Genomic DNA, 6,988 nt, shown 5'->3' with positions numbered 1-6,988 from the left:
CCGATTTTATTTTTTTTATAAATGTGATATGACGGTTGATGATTCTTTTTCTTAAAAAATTAGATGATGGTCAAATGTATTGCTCCGGAGGGTTCATTCCTAATGGACTTTCCCCCTTTTTTTGTGGTTACTGGGTTTTTTCTCGAGTTAGATGGGGTACATTTTTCTTTTATTTTTCTATATATATATATTTCCATTCTTATATTTTACGATCAGTTTTTTCAGCTTTATTAATTGTATACATATTAATCTATTGACGTTTTGTATCATTTTATAGCTGTAGAAGATTATGTATCAATAAAAAAGATTCTAAAAATGAAAAATGAAATTGGCAAAACAATCACTAGACATATGGTGCAGAGTCACGTCGAGTTACATTGTGAGGTCGAGTCCATTTTATCATTCATTTGGCTTATAACCACAGACAGGATGCCATCCGTCAGCCTGGTGGTTCGCGCTTTAAAGCTTTTGTATCTCTCCGCCAATGTGGGAGCGGGTTTACAGCAAGAATGTCCAGGTTGTGAGGGTCTTTGAGTACATGGCCTGCTTTTCCGAGGCAGGGGAAGTGTAGGAAGAGTCCATGGAGGTGAGGCTTGTTTCTCTGATGTTCTCTGCTCTCCAAAGTTCTCTCCAGTTCCTTGCAGTCATGGGCAGAGCAGTAGCAATACAAAGGCGTGAAGTATCGACAAGGAGCTCAGAGACCTCGGCCTTCACCCTGCCTCATGTAGCTGGATCGCCGGCAGGTGGTAAGAGTGGGCTCCATCTCCTCTGTCTATCTGAACCCTCAGCATACATAACCAACAGGGTTGTCTCTTTGCCCCCTCCTTTACTCTCTGTATTCCCATGACGTGTCGCCACCCACAGCTTCAATCTGTTAATTAAATTTGCTGACTACACTACACTGACTGGCCGAATCCCAAATAATAACGAGGCAGCCGACAGAGAAGAAACCATCACCCCGACACAGTGGTGTCAAGAAAACAACCTCTCCCTCATTGTGACAAAACCAAAGAAGCTGGTTGTGGATTACAGGAGGAATGGAGACAGGGACCAAATTCATCATTTCCAAAACTGTTATTGACACAACATGCACATTTTAATATTGATCATGGCACAATGTATTTTATATATCGTTAATGGCATACATATTTACAGATTGTTACTGACAGAGAATCGTATAATTTCTGTTCCGTGTGTTATCTGAATGTACTTGCCTGTGATGCTGCCACAAGTCAGTGTTTCTCTGTCCCTGTACCTTCCCGTACTTGTGCACTTGGCACTAAATTCAACAGGACCTGACAAATCTCAGTGAGATTTGATTAGTGATGATCATCTTGGCAGCTCGGTAGGTCGAATGTGTGAGACAATACACTGTTAAATGCAAAACCTTGAATAGTGTCGATGATCAGAGGGATCTTAGACTCCAAGTTCATCGCTCCCTGAAAGAGACTGCACAGATTGATCGGGTGTTTAAGAAGGCAAAAGACATGGTTGTCTTTATTAGTTGAAACATTGAGTTCAAAGGTCGGGAAGTTGTGTTGCGGCTGTTCCGAACCTGCGGTCGTACTGTGACTGTTTCTTTAAGAGCGCCGGCGTGAGGAGGCGGGACTATGACGTCAGACACAGGCTGACAGAGCTGACTGTGGACTGAACCATACGAGAGAGAGAGAAAGAGCGATCTGCAGACAGGCGAGAGAGAGAAAGAAAGAGAGAGAGTTCTGCGGACAGGCAGTCGGCCAGTCTAAAGAGAGAGAGAGACTGGAAAAGCTGATCGCTTCAGTTAGTCGCAGCTGAGGCTTGGAACTCTCCTATGCCCACAAGAGTGGGTTGATCATCGGTACACGGAAACACAACGAATGTGTGTGGCTGTCACTTCGTATAATCCGTAGGAGTGGAGTTTGGAATATCTCGTGTTAACCCTTGCCTGGGTGTGTTGTGTGGTATCCCCTGGAAGACGGTATTCCTGTGACAGGTCACTTTCGCTGAGAACTTGTCTGTGGACGGATTCAACGGATAAGAACTTCGTCAGCGGTTATTTTGATGTAACGGTCTTTTCTGTACGTTTCACCCTGGATTACAAACATCTCTCTCCCATTATTTATTTCGTGGATTACTGAACTTTCCTACTTTACCATCTCAAGACTCTGAGCTTTGTTCCCTCAGGCTCGATAGTCTGGAAGTTATATTTACACATATATACACATAACACTGCTAACTTTCCTTTAGTTTGTTAAGTTAGTATATTATATGTAGATACTAATAAAGAGAGTGGTTTTAACATCAAAATCAGACTCCACTGTGAACTCTATTGCTGCTGGTTCGTTTCTAAAACGTTACAGTTCGTAACCGAGTTTTATAAAACTAAATAGACCACATCTGGAGTGTTTCATACATTTCTGGTCTCCCCCATTCTCGGAAGGATGTCGGGGCTTTGGAGAGGGCGCAGAAGCGTTTTACCAGGATATTGCCTGGATTAGAGGGCATGAGCTATAACGAGAGGTTGTATAAACTTGTGTTGTTTTCTCCAGAGCGGCGCAGGCTGGGGTTAGACTGGGTGGACGCTTATAAGTTTACGAGATGAATATACAGAGTGGACAGACGATATATTTTTCCTGGGGGTTGAAATGTCTAATACATTTAAGGTGAGAGGAGATGTGAGCGGCAAGTTTGCTTCTTTCCACAGACTAATGTGTAGCTGGAATCTCTGCCTGGGGGGCGGTCCACCAATGCCGGCACGTGATCCCGTTTGCCCCTCCCATTTAACCGCAGATGGGCAGCATCTTCCGAGGCCCCGCCTCCCGATGATGTAACAATCTCTTCGCGCATGTTCAGAGTCTCCGGGTGGACGGTGTTATCCTCTCCGCTCACAGCTGAAGTGTGTCGGCTGTGTGATCGGGAAAGACTTTCGTCTCTTCCGTCGGGATCACTGTCTGCGGGCCGAAGATATCACTTTCCCATCGGTGAGTATTGAGACCGATCCCGAGCGGGGAGATCCGATGTTGGCCGTGAGTCCCGAACTGAGGACCAGGAACTCATTTGTTTCCCAACTATCCGGGCTCGTCAGAAATGTGTCGACTTCACTTAATCTGCATTGAACGATCCAAACCAGGAGCCCAGGCTGTCCGTTTCCGCAGAATTTAAATGGAAGTCCCGCCGACAGGTCACGTGAGGCTGTGTGCCGCAGATTCGCCCCGCCCTCCGCTTTGTAACGCCAGATCACGTGGTGTGATTTTGCCCACTTGGTCCCATTAACTTGCCCGAACTCGCCTCGTTTCCTGAGGCTCCTCACATTTGTCTTGGAGCTTTATGGCTGTTGTGTCTTCTCCCGGACTGGGGTGGGTGAGAAAGGAGAACGTCCCAGGTTGTGGGGATCTTTGATTTTACTGCCTGCGTTATCAAGGCGCCGTGAAGTCTCGGGGTGAGAATGTTTTCTGTGATGTGCTGATCTGTATCCAAATGTCTCTGCCGTTCCTCACATTCACGGGCGGAGCAGTTACCATGCAAAGCGTGAAGTGTCCGGATGGGAATCTTTCTATGGTGTGTTGATAAAAATTTGGTGAGGGTCAAAGCATATATGACAAGGTTCTTGTTGTTTCTTCTAACTTTGTCATTTTTTGAATCTTTTATACAGTAGTATGTATCATTAATTCAGTAGCTCTGGTGTGTTCTGACGTCTCCGGACCGGCTTTTCCGTGTTTACAACAATAGAAATAGACCCGTGAGTCTGGCGTTCAAACTGTGTTTGGAAATTCCCCCACCCCTCACTGTCACCAGTCTGTCATTCGGTGGAAATCAAACAGAATCTCAAGTTGCTGGAGATCTGCACTAAAAACTAAATGTTTGACATCATTCTGACAAAACGTCATTAACCTGAATTGTAAAGTTTGTTCCTCTCCCCGCAGCTGTTCCTTACCTGCTGAGCGTTTCTGGTAATTCCAGCTTCTATTTATTACGTTCACTCTGGACTGGTTTATATTTCCTGAAATGGACCTGATTTAACCTGGAAATGGAAATGACTCATTTTGTGATAGTGCATCAGTAAAGGAAGCACAACTTTTCACTGTCAATTATCGTGGTACCAGTTTGTCTGTTATTCCTGGGAATGTGTTCAGTGCAGTTGTTGCTAATGAGGTTCACATGAATAATCTCAGGAATGATCGGCTTTATGTATGAGGAGCATTTGATGGTTCTGGACCTGGAGTTCAGAGGGACGGTGGGGGTGGTGGAGGGATACTGAAAAGCCTGGATACAGTAGACATGGAGAGGATGTTTCCATTAGACAGAGAGTCTGTGATCTGACAGCATGGTCTCAGAATAAAGGTGCTTCCCATTAAAATTCATTTGAGAAACTTTTTTTGCCAAAAGGTGTCTGAAGTGTGGAATTTGTTGCCACAGAGTTTGCCTGAGGCTGCCATTTGGGTATATTTATGACGGAGATTAATATATTCAAGATTGCTAAGTAGCTACAGGGTTACAGGAGGAAGGCAAGAATATGGTGTTGGAATAAAAATCAACCATGTTTGAGTGGTGGATCAGATCAGATGGATCAAATCACCTAATTCTGTTCCTTGTGTCTTACCATGACTGAATGATGGCTCCTTCATATCCCATATCGTTTTGTGTCATGTGAGGGACAATAACCGATTGTTCACTGAGATCATTACTGTATTGCCTTCAATGTTTAAATTTCAGTGAGATTTGTTCAGAGTAACATTAAGCAGAAATGTTTGGTTCTCCTTTTTATTGTTAATGTGCTTCATTGTCTCTCTGGTTAAAGATAGACCTGCGGTGCGAGGTTTATTGGAAGAAAAACCGCAACTGGAAGCAAACCACGACTGAAGACGAGGGAACAGCAACAAGTGAACCAGCCCGAGGACTGAGAGCATCAACTGGAGAGAACCCATCTGACTCGGAGATTCAGTCAGGAGAAAGTTTGGTGAGTCTCATTCTCTCAAACACTGGTCCTTTAGACATCACATACCTGTACAAGGGAAGGTAGGACATAGCTGGAGTGAAACTGAATGTGCCCAGAAGAACCAGTTATGCCTCTGTCAGACCCAATTGCAATCACTGCAGGTCTGGTACAGTGCTTCCAGCAGCCCAGCCCTTTAAAACCACTCCCAATCTGTGGAAATCGAATCCGGAGAAAGTCTCTCAGAGACCGTATAAGTACAAACTCTTTATTCCAAGTACCCGGGGCTTACTCAGTTACTCGCTCAAACAGGAACAATTGATGATTGTTCCCACCCAATCCACTAACTGACCAACAATTCCCCTTACACCCCAGATATATCCATCCAGATACTCCCCACCCAAGACAGGCTGGAGCCAAAGCTACTTACTGCATGACAGCCCCTAAAGACAAATTACAAAACAGTCATAATGGCGTGCACACACAGAACAGACTGAAGTTGTCCTATCTCTACACATGATTGCACAAGGAGATAAGCAACCTGAAACCGTAGCTCGCTACCCTCAAGAAGAAATATGGCTCAGCATGGCTTAGCACATCTGTTGATCATCAGCAGTTTCTGTCAGAAAAACAGGCTGCTATTTTTTTAACGAAGTGTTAACCCTTTTACCTTCTTTGATGTTAAAACCATTTGTATCTACTTATTATATAACAAATTAAGCACAATAACCAAAAGTTAAAGGTGTTACGAGTACACATAGGTGTAAATATAACTCCCAAACCAATGAGCTCAGGGAATACCAAGCTTTAAGTCTTGAGATGGTGAAGTATGAAAGTTCAGTTCATACACAGAATCAATGACGAGAGAGAGATATTGGTAATCGAAGGTGAATGTCGGGAGAAGGCAATTACGTTGAATTCCATAAACTCCACAGTGGTAAAACAGGAAAACAGTCGCCGTAGGTCTTATCCGTCGTCGTTCTAAATCCACATACGAATTATCACTAAAAGTCGCTTATCACAGGGGTACTATCTGCAAAGGGAATGACCACCCAGGCAAGGGTTGACACACAGGTAGATTCCGCAAGGTACTCCCAATCCAGACCCAACACACAAAGTATTACTGACAGTGATTTCCACAGAGTATCCCTTCTCACAAGTGTTTACCACATAACACACATTGACATTACATACCTGTACAAAGGAAGGTAGGAAATAGTTGGAGTGAGACTGAATGTGCCCTGAAGATCCAGCTATGCCTCTGTCAGACCCAGTTGCAATCACTCCAGGTCTGGTAATGTGCTTCCAGCAGCCCAGCCCTTTGAAACCACTCCCATTCCCTCACAGTGGTTACTCTTGCATCTTCTGAAGTCGCTTTTGGTCAGTTCTGAGTGGGGAGAGGGAAAGAGAGGGGAGTGTTTATACTGACTGTCTTTCAAAAAAAGTAATTGTTTGAACTTGCTGCAAACTCTCTACCCATACCCTGTACTTTCTCAACTAAATTATTGACATAGATGACCAGTAGCAATGGGTTTAACCCCAGGAAACGTCACTAACCACGGGACTCGAGTACAAGAGACTCTCAGGGTCGGTGAGTGGCAGATTCAGCTGTGTGACTCTGTGAGGTTGGGTCCTGGGATATCAGTTTCTGATCCAAGTAAAATCGGTGGAAATCAAGCAGAATTTCAAGTTGCTGGAGATCTGCACTAAAATCTGAAAATGTTTGAAGTCATTCTGATGAAACGTTATTAACCTGAATTGTAGATCCCACAGCTGTTCCTTACCCGCTGAGTGTTTCTGGTAATTCCAGTTTCTTTTTATTACATTCACCCAGGACTGATTTGTACTTCCTGAAATGGACCTGATTTAACCTGGAAATGGAAATGACTCGTCCTGTGATAGGACATCAGTAAAGAAAGCACAGCTTTTCCCTGTCAATTATCTGGTACCATTTTGTCTGTTATTGCTGGAAATGTGTTCAGTACAGTTGTTGCTAATGAGGTTTACATGAACAATCTCAGGAATGATCAGCTTTATGTATGAGTAGCATTTGATGGGTCTGGGCCTGTGCGCAAT

General features: G+C 44.1%; 1 protein-coding gene across 7 annotated transcripts in view; it reads left to right on the top strand.

The window, feature by feature from the left end:
- The first annotated feature begins 2,821 nt into the window (after nucleotides 1-2,821).
- Nucleotides 2,822-6,988, top strand: part of LOC132389174 (zinc finger protein 229-like) — a 42,221-nt gene continuing 38,054 nt past the window's right edge. The window contains exons 1-3 of one of the 7 annotated variants that reach the window (XM_059961631.1): nucleotides 2,822-2,960; nucleotides 4,782-4,936; nucleotides 6,747-6,857. The gene's annotated coding sequence lies outside the window, so the exon portion shown is untranslated. Of the gene's footprint in view, nucleotides 2,961-3,526; nucleotides 3,557-4,777; nucleotides 4,937-5,476; nucleotides 6,858-6,988 lie in introns of those variants that run through there. The other 6 variants (XM_059961629.1, XM_059961632.1, XM_059961633.1 and 3 more) reach the window with 6 other exon arrangements.

The sequence above is a fragment of the Hypanus sabinus genome, unplaced genomic scaffold (genome assembly GCF_030144855.1).
Source record: "Hypanus sabinus isolate sHypSab1 unplaced genomic scaffold, sHypSab1.hap1 scaffold_489, whole genome shotgun sequence".
Classification (NCBI taxonomy): Eukaryota; Metazoa; Chordata; class Chondrichthyes; order Myliobatiformes; family Dasyatidae; genus Hypanus; species Hypanus sabinus.
This window is presented reverse-complemented; position numbering and strand designations above follow the sequence as displayed.